Source organism: Hypanus sabinus, chromosome 6 (genome assembly GCF_030144855.1).
Source record: "Hypanus sabinus isolate sHypSab1 chromosome 6, sHypSab1.hap1, whole genome shotgun sequence".
Taxonomy (NCBI): Eukaryota; Metazoa; Chordata; class Chondrichthyes; order Myliobatiformes; family Dasyatidae; genus Hypanus; species Hypanus sabinus.
In genome coordinates, this window is record NC_082711.1 from 149,059,720 (window position 1) to 149,077,478 (window position 17,759).

Sequence of the window (17,759 nt, forward strand, 5' to 3'; positions counted from 1 at the left end):
TCACAGAGTCAGAAACAGGCCCTTTTGCCATACTAGCCTGTGCTGAACCATAATAATCTCGGAAAAATTAACTGAATCAGTAATAGAATCGTAGAACACCATAGACAAGCACTGGTCCTTCAGCCCATCTAGCCTATACCAAACTATTATTCTGCCTAGTCCCATTGACCTATATCCCCACAGCCCTCCATACACCTCTCATCCATAAACCTATCTAGATTTCTTTTAGCTGTTTAAATCAACCCTGCATGCACCATTTGCACTGGCAGCTCATTCCACAATCTCACCACCCTCAGAGTGAAAAAGTTCTCCCTCATGTTCCCCTTAAACATTTCACCTTTTACTCTCAACCCATGACCTCCAGTTGTAGTCTCACCTAACACGTTCTCAAGTTCTGGCAACATCCTTGTAAATTTTCTTTGTGTTCTTTCAACTTTATTTACATCTTTCCTGTAGTTGGGTAACCAAAACTGCACACAATACTCTAAATTATGCCTCACCAATGTCTTATACAATTTCAATATAACATCCCAAATCCTGTACTCAATACATTGATTTATGAAGCCCAATGTGCCAAAAGTATTCTTTACAACCTTATCTACCTGTCACAGCACTTTCAAGGAATTATGGATCTATATTCCCAGATCCCTCTGTTCTACCACACTCTTCAGTGCCCTATTGCTCACCATGTAAGACCTACCCTGGTTGATCCACCCAAAGTGCAAAACCCCACACATGTCTGCATCAAATTACATCTGTCATTTTATTGCCCATTTTTCCAGCTGGTCCATAGCCCACTGCAAGCTTCGATGGCCTCCCACGTTGTCCACTACATCCCCAATCTTGGTGTCATCCACAAATTTGCACATCCAGCTTACCACATTATCATCCATATCGTTGATACAGATGAAAAACAACAATGGACCTAGCACTGATCCCTGCAGCATACATATAGTCCAAGCTTCCTGTCAGAGAGGCAAACATCTGCAAGCCATTTCCTAGCTTCTTCTGCAAAGCAGAATTTACTACTTCATCTTGAATGTCAAGTGACTGAACCTTTTTGACCAGACTCCCATGCAGGACCTAGTCAAAGGCCTTGCTAAAGTCCAAATTGACAACATCCACTGCCTTGCCTTCAAGCAAAAAACTCCAAGATTGGTTAGACATGCACAAAATCATATTCATTTTGCCTAATCAGCCCCTGTCTATCTAAATACTTAGCTCGATCCTATCCCTTAGAATGCCTTCCAATAAGGTTCCCACTACTTATGTCAATCTCACCGGCCTGTAATTTCCTGGCTTATTCTTAAAGCCTTTCTTAAACAACAGAAAAACATTAGCTTTTCCTCCAATTCTCCAGCATCTCACCCTGGCCAAGGATGTTTTAAATATCTCTGATAGGGTCCCTGCAACTTCTGCATCAGCTTCTCACTGGGTCCAAAGGAGCACCTTGTCACGCCCTAGGGATTTATCCACCCTAATTTTTCTCAGTATTCTATGCAGGGTCCATGACTTGCTGTTGCATTGCTTCACATCTAGAGATTCTATGTTCATCTCCCGAGTAAATAAAGTTAAAATTTCCCCTCCTCTCTCGAGACTCCCCACATTATTCCCAGTCTGATTTTCCAGAGAACCAATTTTGTCCCTTGCTATCCTTCTGCTCCTGCAATACAAGACCATAAGATATAGGAGCAGAAGTAGGCCATTCAGTCAATCGAGTCTGCTGCCATTCAATCATGGCTGTTCTAATTCTTCCAGTCATCCCCTCTCCCCTGCCTTCTCCCCATATCCTTTGATGACCTGGCTAATTAAGAACATATCTATCTCTGAAAGCCTTTAGGATTCCCCCTCACCTTGTCTGCTAGAGCAACCTCATGTCTTCTTTTAGCCCTCCTGATGTCTTCCTTAAGTTTGCAAAGTTAAGTTTGCAAAGGTGTTGGTAATTGATTATGATATGGCCACAGAGGGACTGAGATGATGGAGGTTTTGAATGACAACAAAAATAGCAACAAGTTGATGTAGTGCTTTTAATAGCAGAAAATTCCAAGACACTTCATAGGAAAGTATTAAACTTTAAACTAGATGCTGAGTGACATATTGAGACTTTGGACATGCACTCTACTCATTCCCCACGAAAAGGAAAAAATCCATCTTTGCAGTGGCTCTGCTGTTATTAGTGTACCATTCCTTAGGTCTATAAAATATATGCATGAAAGTAAACTATGGTGGCCATGAGTCTTACTGGTATTCTCTATAGGTTGTAATAGATAGAAATCATATAACAATTAAAATTAATAAAATGGCCAGATTCAATAGGAAGAATTTGTACAATAATTCTGGAAAATTCTTAACCGAACAGACTATTGGCAAAAGCTTTTTTAGCACAGTCACTTCAGTTTTCACTGATAGAAACATAGAAATCTTACAGCATAATACAGGCCCTTCGGCCCACAATGCTGTGCTGAACATGTACCTACTTTAGAAATTACCGAAGGTTACCCCTAGCCCTCTATTTTTCTTAGTTCCATATACCTTTCCAGGAGACTCTTAAAAGACCATAACATATCTGCCTCCACCACCATCGCCGGCAGCCCATTCCATGCACTTGCCACTCTCTGCGTAAGAACTTAGCTGACATCTCCTCTGTACCTACGTCCAAGCACCTTAAAACTGTGTCTTCTCATGTTAGCCATTTCAGTCCTGGGAAAAAGCCTTTGATTATCTACACGATTAACGCCTCTCATCATCTTATACACCTCTATCAGGTCACCTCTCATTCTCCACTGCTCCAAGGAGAAAAGGCCGAGTTCACTCAAAGTATTCTCATAAGACATGCTCCCCAATCCAGGCAATATCCTTGTTTATCTCCTCTGCATCCTTTCTATAGTTTCCACATCCTTCCTGTAGTAAGGTGACCAGAACTGAACACAGAACTCCAAGTGGGGTTGACCAGGGTCCAATGTAGCTGCAACATTACCTCTCGGCTCTTAAATTCAATCCCACGATTGATGAAGGCCAATGCACCGTATGCCTCCTTAACCACAGAGTCAACCTGCGCAGCAGCTTTGAGTGTCCTGTGGACTCAGACCCCAAGATCCCTCTGATCCTCCACGCTGCCAAGAGTCTTACCATTAATACTATATTCTGCCATCATACTTGACCTACCAAAATGAACCACCTCACACATACCTACGTTGAACTCCATCAGCCACTTCTCAGCCCAGTTTTGCATCCTATTGATGTCCCGCTGTAACTTCCGACAGCCCTCCACATTATCCACAACACCCCCAACCTTTGTGTCATCAGTAAATTTACGAACTCATCCCTCCACTTCCTCATCCAGGTTATTTATAAAAATCATGAAGAGAAGGGGTCCCAGAACAGATCTTTGAGGCACTCCACTAGTCACCAACCTCCATCCAGAATATGACCCATCTACAACCACTCTTTGCCTTCTGTGAACAAGCCAGTTCTGGATCCACAGAACCCCAAACAAATATCCCTGAACATTTGCCACATTTCTGCTGTATATTTCCCTGAGAACATCTGTTCCCAATGTATGCTTCCAAGTTCCTGCCTGATAATTTCATATTTCCCCTTACTCCAATTAAACATTTTCCTAACTTGTCTGTTCCTATCCCTCTCCAATGCCAAGTTAAAGGAGATAGAATTGTGATCACTGTCTCCAAAATGCTCTCCCAGTGAGAGACCTGACACCTGACCAGGTTCATTTCCCAATACCAGATCAAGTATAGCCTCTGCTCTTGTAGGCTTATATACATATTTTGTCAGGAAACCTTCCTGACACACCTAGCAAGCTCCATCCCATCTAAACCTGGTGCTCTAGGGCAGGGGTTGGCAACCCGTGGCTCTTTCATCTCTGTGCTGCGGCTCCCCGTGGTTTGTTAGTTTTTGAAATGTAATTCGAAATTTGAAGATTATGGTGATCTTGTACAATCTAAATAAAATGTTGTGGCGACCCCCTTTCCTGGCACATCTGAACTGGCTCACAATTAGCCACCGTTCCGGCTAAGGGAGATAGCCTACAGGGGTTTGTGAGTATGTGTCTTTTGGAGCATCCGCACCCATGGGGGGGCAGGTTGAGGGAGGCTTTAAAGTAAGGCTGTTTAGTTTGAATAGTTATCTTTGACTGCAGTGTTGCTATTTTAGTGCTGCGTGTAGCACACCGCTACAACGTATTTTTTTATCGCTATTAATATACGTCACCACTGCCAATGCCTGACACCCGCCAGTGCGCGATTTCTTTTAATTTTTCGATCCAAGGTAGGCTAACTATGGAGTAACCTTCAACCCAACGTCTTTTTTTCGGAGTTCAAAATGTTTTTGTTGCATGCAGAAATGTAATTTCGTTTTCTCTGCAAGAGTTCATCAATTTCATAAATGCAACACATTATAGTTTGTTTATACATAGCATAAAGGCAAAAAAAACCCGTTGTATGCAGTGTTATTTCATTTTAAATGTCAAATGGGTTTTGTGGCTCCCAGTGTTTTCTTTTCTGTGAGAAATGGGTCCATATGGCTCTTTCAGTGGTAAAGGTTGCCGACCCCTGCTCTAGGGAGATGCCAATAAATATTTGGGAAATTATAATCGCCCACCACGACAACCCTGTTATTATTACACCTTTCCAAAGACTGTCTCCCTATCTGCTCCTCGATATCCCTGTTACTATTGGGTGTTCTGTAAAAAAGCACCCAGTAGAGTTAATGACCCCTTCCTGTTTCTAACTTCCACCCACAGAGCCTCTGTAGACAATCCTTCCATGACTTCCCCCTTTACAGCAGCCATGACACTATCTTTGATCAGCAGTGCCATGCCCCCACCTCTTTTGCCTTCCTCCCTGTGCTTTCTGAAACATTTAAAGCCTGGCACTCAAAGTAACCATTCCTGCCCCTGAGCCATCCAAGTCTCTGTAATGGCCACAACATCATAGCACCAAGCACTGAACCATGCTCTAAGCTCATCCACTTTGTTCATGATGTTTCTTGCATTAAAATAGACACATTTCAAACCATTGGTCTGAGCGTATCCGTTCTCTATCACCTGCCTATCCTCCCTCTCACACTGTCTCCCAAGATTCTCTATTTGTGAGCCAACAGCCTTTTCCTCCGTCTCTTCAGTTTGGTTCCCACCCCACCAGCAATTCTCATTTAAACTCTCCCTAGTAGCCTTAGCAAATCTCCCTGCCAAGACATTGGTCTCCCTCGGATTCAAGTGCAACCCGTTTTTGTACAGGATCATGCCCGCCCCAAAAGAGGTCCCAGTGATCCAGAAATCTGAGTTGCTGCCCCCTGCTCCAATCCCTCAGCCATACACTTATCCTCCACCTCACTCAATTTCTATACTCACTATCGTGTGGTACAGGCAGTAATCCTGAGATGACTACCTTTGTGGTCCTGATTCTCAACTTCCCTCCTAACTCGCTGTAGTCTGTTTTCAGGACCTCCTCTGTTTTCCTATCTATATCATTGGTACCAATATGTATCACGACCTCTGCCTGTTCACCTTCCCATTTCAGGATATCGTAGATGTGATCAGAAGCATCCCAGAACCTGGCACCAGGGAAACAAACTAGCATCTGTGTTTCTTTCCTGCATGCACAGAATTGCCTGTCTGACGCCCTAACTATAGAGTCCCCTATTATTGCTGCTTCTTCCTTTCCCTCCCCTTCTGAGCCACAGAGCCAGACTCAGTGCCAGAGGTGTCCCCCCAGCACCCCCCCAACAGTACTCAAACAGGAGTACTTACTGTTAAGGGGGACAGCCAGAGGGGTGCTCTCTAGTATCTGACTCTTGCCCTTCCCTCTCCTGACTGTTACCCACTTTATCTGTCTCCCGAGATCCCAGTGTGACTACTTGCCTATAGCTCCTCTCTATCACCTCCTCACTTTCCCTGACCAGACAAAGGTTATCGAGCTGCATCTCCAGCTCCCTAACACGGTCTCTAAGGAGCTGCAGCTAGACGCACCTGGCGCAGATGTGGCCATCTGGTAGGCTGGGAGTCTCCCGGACTTCCCACATCCGACTCCCAGTACAGAACACCGGCCTCACAGTCATACTTTCTGTTTCTATTCTTCACAGGTAACCTATCTTGCTTCCAACTGTTATTGCCAAACCCCTCTGTTCTATAAAGCTGCCTCCTTTTAAACTCTTTGCGCTGGTCTAACTCGCTGATGTCCATGCGCTTGTGCAGTTGTCTCTCGATCAAAATTTTTGTTGTAATAAATTTAAGTTTTCTTCAACAATATGTGCTGTATAAAACAATTGAGATGTTTGAATTTAAACAGCATTTAAGGTGTAAAAAAGAATCTGATTGCACCTAGAAATTTTGCATGTAGCAAATTACACACAATATTGCCCAGGGCAAAAAAGTAATTCTCCTATTAATGAAATGGCCTTTCAATTACAGGAATATGTATTGTTGTTTTCCAAGTGGCTGTTATTTATTAAATGAGTGAACATATATGTTTTGAAATCCATTGGTGTCTGTGTGTCTTATGTTATGAATATACCACAGCTCTGAGGGGCTGAAGGGTGCGGGGTAGCCCCCTCCTTTGTGAGAATCGCAAGATCACTATTGATTTGGGTCAGGAGACCCAGGAAATGAGAGAGAGACGTGCGGAATGTCTTGTCCCCCCCGGCGAAATAAAGCTACGGGAAACGGCCATTGTCTCTTGGAGACGGACTTGTGTATTACAATACTGTGCTACGTGGAAGCCCTCAGGCAAAGTGGGCTGGTTGAGGGAGGGATTGCATCACCCCCAACCTGATTGACATCTGAGACACTGTGAGTCAGGATAAAAGAGGGTCTGTGGGAACAGCCCCTTCAGACGCACCAGAAGAAACACTAGTGATCCCGTAATAGCGGAAGCCGGTGGGGAGGCCACGTGCGTTCGGTTCCATTTGTCCCAGAACTGGTGCGCTTTACCACGGAAAAACGGCTTTTAGCTAACAACGGGGAAACCAACTCCCAACGACTCGAGGGATTGGCATCATAAAAGGACTGGGCAAGTTTAACCCGTCTTTCTCTCAAACACAAAACGCTGCAGCTTGATCAAACTAACAGTGACTTTTATATTTCCATTGGTCAATACATTATCCCCTAGACAATGATAGAGCTATTTCTTATTGATTATTATTATTATACACACACTTTTAGAATTAGTATTGACGACGTATATTATCTGTATGTTTGCATTGATCTTATTTTAGTGTATCTTTATCAATAAATACTGTTAAAAATAATACCATCAGACTTCAATGGACCTCTCTATCTTTGCTGGTAAGTGACCCAGTTACGGGGTTCATAACACATCAGATAAAATACAATTAAAGCAAACTGGAATTAATATAATTTTTCACCCTATTTTAAGTTTCTGTTATCAAAGGTTATTTTCCAGCTGATAAGGTTAGTGACTGATTCGCTGAACTTGCTGACACTCCATTTTTATTTGCAGCTGACGACCATTCTGTTTCTGTTCTTGGGGAACATTCCTCATCTTCATTTGCCATGCCCGATTCACTCTGGAAATTAAACATCAGCTATCAGCAGGAATTAAGTCCTTCAGCATATGCCCTGAACCTCTTCACGAATACACTTTCTTTGCAAACATGCAATTACTTTACCGCAGTTGAGCAACATATCAGAAGACTTTCATGTTTGCTTTCATATGGAAGCTATTTGGGATCAAGCTGAGAAACTTGGCACGGAATATAATAGTTATCATTGGCATCCATCCCTCAGGGAATAGAAGCAGTTCCTCACAAACTTAAAACATAGATAAACTAGGCTCCCTTGTTACAATATCGATTTTTAACTGGCTGCCACACATGCATTTTGTCCAAGTGAATCCTAGTACTAATCAAGCTACAATGTCTCACTCCGTTGTATTTGCTCCTCTACCTTATACTCCTCTTTTCAGTTAATGCTCCACGCTGGCTTGGCCGTCAAGAAGAGTTGTTGGATTTGGGGGACATCTTGATCAGGAAAATGACCTGGTAAATGATTGTCTCTTCCCCATCTTTCCCCCAATTAACCAAATGAATATAGGTCCTCCACCCAGGCATTCAAAGAAAAAAACAGATAAATGTTGCTGTATTTAATATTTCTGTAGTATTTGATAGTATTGTAACTATATTGTTTGTTTAAATAATTCATTATGGGTTATATGTAAAAGTACATGATGGCATATATATCACGCCACCATGTCATGTGTGTGCCTCACTAAAATAAAAACAAAGCCCTTGAGTTATCCCCAGCTCCATGTTTTTCCTTTGATTAATTTCTGGAGTTACAAAACATAACTGTGGTGACTAGTAATTTTAAAACAAACCCAAGATGACGCCCTACTAGTTGAAGCGTGGAGTTTTAAAAAGAAAAGTGTAGCATGCTTTCCTTGCAAGAGGAGAGAAATAGCCAAATTTTTATAAAATGCAGCATGCTTTTCTTTTACTTAGAAAGGGACAGAGACAGTCAAGTTAAAAAAAAAGGCAAAAAACAGAAAAAATTCACAAGTTCAAAAACAATGAGTGATAGTAATCATAAATATTAAAAAAGCAGAAATTTTAAATAGACAGATTTGACTGCCCAAAAGATAACTGGGTGATGTATACTGAGTGAATTGAGCAACATTTTAAAGCAAATGGACTAGCCGATGAGAAACACTCAGTTTTGCTGAGTGTAATAGGTAGAAGAGCATTGAGTTTACTTGGAAGTTTAACAGCTTCAACCAAACCAGCTGAGATAAGCTTTGCTGATATTGTGAATGATATCAGGAACATTTCAAATCAAAACTATTGTTGATTGCAGAACATTATGGGTTTCACACACACAATCAAAAGGAAGGGGATCCCACTTCAGCTTATGTGGCTGAAATGAAGCAATTGTCTGAGCATTGTCAGTTCAGTGATGGGCTTAATGAAGCGCTGAGAGAAAGTATTCAAAAAAATGACTGAAGCACAAAGTACATTTAAAAGAGCAGTTGAAGTTGTTGTATCAATAAAAACTGTAGTCAGAGATGCAATTGAGGTGCAGCTAGGAATGAAAGAGAGCATGAACTAAATTGCAACGTCTAAGGAGAATCCTGCCTAGCTGAATAAATGGTGTTACTATGTGGGAGGGAGTTTACCAACATTATTGATCATCAACCACTAGTGTCCAATTTCAGTCTACAGAAGGGTGTTCCATTAATAGCAGCATTTCAAATGCAGAGATGGGCTCTATTTCTTGGAGGACACAATTACAAGATCAAACTTAAGAGGACACCTAATTAGGAAAACACTGATGGATTGTCTCATTTACCATCAAAGAAGGAAATACTGGAAAAATTTACCAAAAAAGTCACTCCTCTTGATGTATTCTCCCTAATGCAAATGAAGGCTCTACCTATTCTAGCAGAGATGATACAAAGGGAAATTAGAAAAGGCCCTACGTGTTTCAGGTCTACATGGCAACTAAAAATGGCAAAATGTACAACAGAAGTTCCAACCCCCCGATTTCTACTTGTGCTGGGATGAACTTGCCATTAACAGGGAGTTACCTTATATGGGGATTATGAGTTGTTGTACCATTCAAGCTCAGAGTGAAATTTTTAGAGGAGCAACATACTGGTCATCAAGTGAAAGCATTGGCTTGAAGCTTTGTCTGGTGATCTGGGATAGATCAAGAGATCGAGCATGCACTGTTCAGGATACCAACACATCCAAAAGATGTCAAGAATAGCGCTCCTCCATTCCCGGGGAATGGCCTGCATTGCCCTGGCAGAGGATTCGTGTAGCTTTTGCTAGATCATTCATGGGCACAAATTTCTTGGTAAATGTGGATGCTATTATAAAGTGGCCAGAAGTGTTCCCAATAACTTCCACTACAGCCTCACACACTGTTGGCATGTTGAGAAGTCTTTTTTCAAGGTTTGATGTTCCAGGCCATGACAGTGGACCACAGTGTGTTGCAGAGCAGTTTCACTTATTCCTAGAAATGAATGGAATAAGATATAGTACGTCTCCTCCAGAGTACCCAGCTATAAATGACTTGGCAGAAATGTTTGCCGAGAGTCTAAAGAATGCAATGTCAGCAGAACACACTACACTGAATCAGCTCACCAATTTCCTCTGTGCAAATCTCAGTGCAGCACACTTCACAATCAACAACTGTTCCTGAGTTATCCCTTGCACTCACACTTGGATCTCCTCAAACACAATCTCAGACGGAGTATGCAGGACAAATAGCTGACTGAAATTGAGGGCTCCTCAAACAAGGAGGTTTAATGTTTCACTGCTGGACAAGCAGTCCTGGTGAGGGACTACAGGGATGATCAAAAGTAGGTAATTAGAAGGATAAAGGTCAGTAGTGGCCCACCCTCCTTCATTGCATCTAATGTCATCTGGAGACAACACATTGATCAGTTGAGGAGAGGAGACTCAATTGTATGAGAAGTAAGGTCAAAGTTTAAAGTAAATTTATTATCAAACTACATATAGATCATGACATACAATCCTGAGATTCATTTTTGTGGGCATACTCAATAAATCCATAATAGAATTATGACTATAATAAAATCAATGAAAGACTGCACCAAATGGCTGTTCAACCAGAATGCAAAAGACAACAAACTGTGCAATACAAAAAGAAAATTAATAATAATAATAATAATAATAATAATAATAATAATAAACAAATAAGCAAAAAAGTATCAAGAATTTAAGATGAAGAGTCATTGAAAATAAATCCCTAAGTTATGGGCACATTTCAGTGATGGGACAAATGGAGTTAAGTGAAGTTACCTCCTTTGGTTCAAGAGCCTGATGGTTGAGGGGTGATAACTGTTCCTGAATGTGGTGACGTGATTCCTGAAGCTCCTGCACCTTCTTCCTGATGGCAGTAGTGAAAAGAGAGCATGACCTAGGTGGTGGGAGTCCCTGATGATGGATGCTGCTTTCCTGCAACAATGCTCCATGTAGATGTGCACAATATTGGGGAAGGCTTTGCCCATGATGGACTGGGCAGTATTCACTAGTTTTTACAGGATTTTCTGTTCAAAGGCATTAGTGTTTCCATACCAGGCTGTAACGTAGCCAGTCAATGTATGCTCCACCACTGATCTATAGAAGTTTGTCAGTGTTTTAGATGGCATGTCAAATCTTCGCAAACTCTTAAGGAAGTAGTGGTGCACTGTGCATTTGTCCTAATTGTAATTACGTGCTAGGCCCAGACAGATCCTGTCAAATGATAACACTGATGAATTTAAAGCTGCCATCACACTCACCTTTGAGTCTCCAATGAGGACTGGCTCATGGATTTCCCGTTTCCTCCTCCTGAAGTCAATAATCAACTCCTTGGTCTTGCTGACATCATGTCCTCTGGAGGGCGATGCTTATTCTGTTCAAAAGCGGCTTCCATCATGCTGACTAGTTCATTAAATGTTTGCGATGCTCTTTTCCCATTGGTTGACTTATGGGTATAACAGAGCCGTCTCTGGTTCTGGGCACCCTGGGGGTATAAAAGATAGCACATGCAGAGGGTTTGCCCTCTTTTTCTCTTGTCACCCATGGGGCATGAGTTCAGGTAGGATTTGCGACCAGTCCTGAAGAACCACTGAGAAAGAGCATTGCAGACATGGACGGGACTGCTGCACTTTGTTTAGTTGAGTATTCGTTCATAGCATGCTTACTTCTTGGGTTTTTAAATTAGGAAGGTTTAGCAGAGTATCCATTCATTTAAAGAGTAGCTGAATGTACGGTGTATTGGCTTTGGGTAGGTTAGATAAACACTTGCTTAGCAAGATGCCTGATTTAGCATTTTACTGTTCATTTCTTAGATACCTAATGTACCCAATTTTAAATCTGTGTGTCCTGTTTCATTCAATGGATCTTCAAATTGCACTCCCACATTACACATTGTTATCAGCCGGATTTTCAGTCTCCCTCCTATATGCTGATTCATTACCACCTTTGACTCAGCTTAAGGCAGTATTGTCCTCAGCAAAGGTGAATATGTCATTGGAGCTGTGCTTTGCCACTCAGTTATAAGTGTAAAACAAGTAGAGCAGGGTCTAAGCACACTGTCTTGTGGTGCTCCTGTGCTGATGGTGATGATGGAAGAGATGTCACCAATCTGAACCGACTGGGGTCTGCAAGTGAGGAAATTAAGGATCTAATTGCACAAGGAGGTATTGAGACCAAGGTCTTGAAGCTTGGTGTCCAGAGCTGTCAGGACCACTTTCTGCAGTCCCAGAGTCAACTCCTACTATATAAAACACAGTATACTATATCATACAATACACACTGTTTATATAAATGACTCCTTAAAGTTGCTATAGCCAGGGGTGTTAATGGGGACACTGTCCAACTGCCTATTAAATGCTCCCAATGACATGTGCTTCAAATACTCTCTGACAACCAAGTCCAGCTCTTGGCCTTCACATGCGGCTTAGCTGCTGAGCCTGGCAGAACCGTTTTGACTGACAGGAGAACCGGTGAGGGTGGGTTACTGGCTCCCTAAAACCGATCCTTTCCGACAGATGGGGCTTGTCAGCCGCTCACTGAAAAGGAAAGCTCTGATCTTAAACCTTCGCTGCCATGTGGCTATGCCCACACATTGGGAAGTTGGGAAGACTTTGGGAGTAAACTCCAAGGCAAAAATCCAGAGCTGGAGACCTAAGGCAGTCCTTTGTTGAATTCAACACCGACTGGTAACTCCTGCTGCCAAACTGTATCACTCTTTGCCATTCCTTTTGGGTTCATCAGATGTATGGGGCGGGGGAGCTTGCTAGCTGGGTAACAGCTTGCTCTCCATATTGTAATGCCCTAGCTTGTGAATCTAGACAAACATCCATAGTGAGCCTGACCAATGGAGTCCTCAATTTAAATATGTATAGCTATCTAGAGAGCAAAACATTACATATGTGAGTTGAGATGCATTCTATATAGAGTTAAAGTTTATAGCTAAGCAGGGAGGATTGTTGTGTATTTAATATTTCAGGAATATTTGAGTAATCTTCCATATACCTTGTTTGATTAAGCATTCTTTTTTTGTTAAAATAATTCATTATGGCTTATATGCAAAAGTACGTAAATGGTATACGTCATCACGCTACCACAGCATATGTGCATGCCTCGCTAAAGTAAAAATGAAACACACGAGTTATCCCTAGCTTTGTGTTTTGCTTTCATTTCATTTCTGGAATTATAAAACATAACAAATATGAAAATGATCATCCTATGGATGCATGGTTTTCTTTATTTATAATAACCTCACAATGTACAATATGTTGAAGTTAACACATCTCAATAATTTACTGATTCCATTCAATTTCTGCTTCATTAAAACACTTCAACTTGATGTAACTTCTATTACTACTACTTTTAATGTTTGACCATATCTTCAAGCTGTGGGGAGGAGAGAGGATACAAAAAGGAATAACTGAAGAACTACTGATTCCTGAGCAATTACATGATGAATGAAATAATAACTGATGCAAAATATTCTTCCAACACATTACCCAAAAGCAATCAAGCCGTAAATATTCAGCTTCCTTTTATTATCTGAGTTTAATTTTCTAATCCATGTTCTATGCCCTCAAAGTTTAAGTGGGGTGAGTACATTTAGTCATTATGTAAGCTCCTTTCAAGCATCATAGATAAGCTCTAAAATCGTTCTGAAATAGAGAGCAATGGATAATTAGATCAAGATAGAGCTTTTCTAATGTGCTAAATTTCTCCATTTCAGATCCTATCTCTCTCTAATTGCCATGAATGAATTTCCTAACTTAGGGACATACAGCATGGAAATGGGCCTCTTGGTCCATCAAGTCTTTGCTGACCGTCAAGCAGTCTATAAATGAATCCAATTCTTCTTCAGCTTCCCATTGACTCCATCGAAATTCTACCATTCAGCTATACACTGGGAGCATCTTAAAGTGGTCAAATAACTTACTAACCCATATGTCTCTGAATGTGTGAGGAAACCCTCCCAGGGCAAATATTAAACTCCACAGAGATTATAGTTCAGGATTGAACTTGGGTAGCTGAGCTGTGAAGCCAATGTCTCTGCCAAGTACCTATGAACCCTGTATGGCCAATCAACAGAAGTGATGACTAGGTTCCAAAGCCAAACCTGTTTGTTGTAAATGCAATATTTGCATCCACCTGACAATATGGAAGATTGTCCTGGTGAGTTCTGTTCACATAAAGTAGGACTAAGTCCTTCCACATCCATCTGCTTTCAATCATTGGCAAAATGTTGGAAGCATCAGGGATGGTGCTGTCAAGTGACAATTGCGAAAGAAAACGCAGCCCACCAACGTACAAAATAGTTTTTGCCAGGACTACTCTACCCTTGACCACATTACAGTTGTTGCTCAATCTTGATCAGAGAACTAAATACTGTAGGTAATGTAAGGTCACTTACATTGAAGCAGCATTTAAGTCAGAGCAACCTCACAATCCTAGGTCAAAACAGAAGGCAAAAGAAATTAAAAGGAAAATTGTCCATCTACTGGAGTCAAACCTTGCACAAAAGAATGTGTTTGTGATTGATGGTCAATTATCACAGCCCTGGGACATCATTGATGTCTCAAGTCAGTATCCTCGACACAGCCTTCTTCAATTATTTTATTTATGAGCTTCTTACCAACATGTAGGAATTTCTCAGATTACTTAATTTCTGAGAAAATTAAGTAGTTCATACCTCATGCAGCAAGACATAATGTTCAGGAAAGGGGAGATATAAAAAATAATGTGCTGTACAAATACTAAACAGGAGAATGACTAACCACCTTCTCTCGATCCATAAAGTAACCATATTAGCATCTTAATCCATAAAGGACCAGGGGCTGGATACCTTGTGGGTACTGACTCAACAAATTTGTTTCACCATCTACAAAGCATGTCAGGATTATGCTCTGCACTTGTCTGAACGTGTGAAATCACAACAATGTTCAAGAAGCTCCACAGTATTCAAGGTAAAGTGGCTCTCTTGATTAGCACCTCATCCAGCACCATATAAATCCATTATGAATGCACTGCATTCACGCGTTAAGACTGGAGAGCAGGTCCCAATTCTGTGACCTCTCCTATCCCTGAAGGACAGGAGCAGCAGACACATAGGAACCAATGTCTGATGCAGGCTTACAACCCTCAAGCATCGACAAGTCCTTCCCCCAAGCCCCACAGATAATGTTTGACACACTGACTTCCTCCAACAGATTGATTATTGCTCCGGGTTCCAGCACCTGCGGTCACTTTTGTTTCCAGACACCCAGGAACCTTTTGCATTCAAAATTCCCCCAGTAAATTTTGGAGCCAAAGGACAATACATTGATGGAACATTATTGAGCTTGTTTCATGCTACTAAATGAAGATCAATTTCTAGTCGGTGAATCTGAGAAAAAATTTCCATTGAAGACATCAATTTTAAACTTGAGATATGTTTCTCCCTCCATGATCATGGTCTTACCTGAATAGCACATCCAGTATTTTCTGAATTTCACCCCCCCCCCCACACACATTCTGTAATATTAAATCACCAATATTTTTTCCAGCTCAACATTAGCACTACTAATTTATTTTTTGTATCTATTATAGTAATTTACTTGCCAAGAATTCATGAAGTTGCTGTAGTGACATTTAAATAGCTATAATTACATGAGAAAATTAAAAATATGCAAAGGCAATTAAACACATTCAACAAATTATGTTAATCAAACTATGCATACATCACTATGCCTAAGTGAAATTGGTGTGTTTGGATATGTATGAAAGAAAAATCTTTATATTGAATAAATATCCACCATTATAGTGAAAGATGAATATGTTGACAGTAAAATTCAGCCTCATACTCAGAATATTTTGACTGCACCAGTACCACGTTGGTTCCAATGTGACATCCAATGCACACATATCTGAGTCATTCTTTTCATATAGTGAAGCATGTTAGTATAATGTTCATCAGCTATTGGAAATAAGCAGTGTAGGCAGATTTGTGGCCCATGTACAGTACTTAAAGTATGTATTACCACGTGTTAAGCATGGGCACTGAATATTCAGCATCAGCAATACTGCCAATGGGATTTATAGTGATCATGAGCAATGCACAGGGTAGTTGTTGATTAGTTTCTATTCCTTTAATTAAAATACCAGTGGTTTTCCCAAAACAGTTAGAGAGACCAATCAGCAAGAGGCAGAGTGTAAAAAGTGCTACTGTGTTGCCTTTAGGGCACTTGTTTAGTTTATTATATTTTCACTTAAGTAATTCGTTTGTTATCATTTTCTAGTTAAAGTTAAGATTGTTTAAAGTAAATTCGTTGTCTGTGATATATCGCGGCATGCGATGATGTCACATCCGGTTTCGCCGCGTCTTGTGGGAAAATACCGGTTTGGAGAAATGGGAAGGAGGGGGCTCACATGTGCAGGATCAGTGCGAGAAAAGTTTTCTTTCTACGCACTAGAAACATAGTGAAGCAACGCTGTAAGTTCATGAGATAATCGATATGTTGAATTTAAAATGTTAATGCTGATTCTGTTAAAAGTAATGATGGTTGATAGGGTTGATGTTTTTGATATTTAAAGAGTTGTGGATAGTTTGTGTTGAAGTGTATTTAAAGCAGTCGATGGCGTAGGTAGATTCTGACTGTGTGTTGCACTTTAATGTAATATAGTTGTTGTAGTTTTACTTTTGCAAGTATTTATGATGTCAATGTGATATCAAGAAGGAAACAAATACTGTATACATTTTATATTGTTTTATCAACAGTTTTCACCGTACGTTAATGTGGAAGAGTGAACAGTAAACGGTTAATCTTACAGGGACCGCCTCATTGAATGGTTTAAATTTGGTGTTTAGTTCAGAGTTCTTTTACACCTGTGCGAGAACACTACAGCTACCTTTCTCTCAGGTCTGTGTTCAGGATTTAAAAAGTGTAGCTTCAAGCCGGGTTTCTCTAAGTTAGACAATCACTGTCGGGGTGTGTAAAACGAACTACCTTTTAAATCAGGACGGCGATTGAGACTTTAAAGGCAGAGTATTGCAGCAGCTTCTCTGTGTTGAGGAGTGACCAATTAGCAAGAGCGACTCATTAGAAAGGGCTGATAAAAATAACTCAAATGCAAGCAGAGCAGTCATTGTTTTGGACTGTGCCAGTCTTTAGAGTGGTTTTTGCTCATCAGGCTTGGGTGAGGTAAAGTATCCTGTAAGTTACTCTCTTTCCGTTCTCATTTGATCATTCCTCACCTGTTAGGGCAATGTAGTTCAGTGAGAATGGCTCTAGGGGCAGTGCTTTGTACTCTGTGTGGGATGTGGGAAGACTGGGAGACGTCCAGTCTGCCGGATAAATGCATCTGCACAAGATGCACCAAGTTTCAGTTCCTGAGAGAAGGTATTAAAGAAATGGAGCTGCAGCTCAATGACCTGCGACTTATACAGGAGAATTGGGAGATGACAGACAGGCGCTACAGGGAAGTAGTCACTCCTAGGCTGCAGGAGACAGGTAACTGAGTGACTGTTAAGAGAAGGAGGGGAAATGCAGAGCCAGTGCAGAGTACACGTGTGGCCATTCCCCTCAATAGTAGGTATACAACTTTAGATACTATTGGGTGGGACGTCCTACCAGGGAATTCACAGTGACTGGGCCTCTGGCACTGAGTCTGGTAATGTGGCTCAGAAGAGCAGAGAGGTGAAGAGGGCTGCAGTGATGTTAGGAGATTCCTTAGAGGAACAGGGACGAGGTTCCAAGAGTGCGATAGAG

General features: G+C 41.2%; 1 protein-coding gene across 3 annotated transcripts in view; it reads right to left on the reverse strand.

Moving 5' to 3' along the window:
- Positions 1-17,759, reverse strand: part of galnt17 (polypeptide N-acetylgalactosaminyltransferase 17) — a 457,606-nt gene that overhangs the window by 91,317 nt on the left and 348,530 nt on the right. Inside the window, exon 1 of one of the 3 annotated variants that reach the window (XM_059971407.1) lies at positions 11,283-11,289. The exons of the other annotated variants lie outside the window; for them this stretch is intronic. The gene's annotated coding sequence lies outside the window, so the exon portion shown is untranslated. Of the gene's footprint in view, positions 1-11,282; positions 11,290-17,759 lie in introns of those variants that run through there. 3 annotated transcript variants of the gene reach the window in all.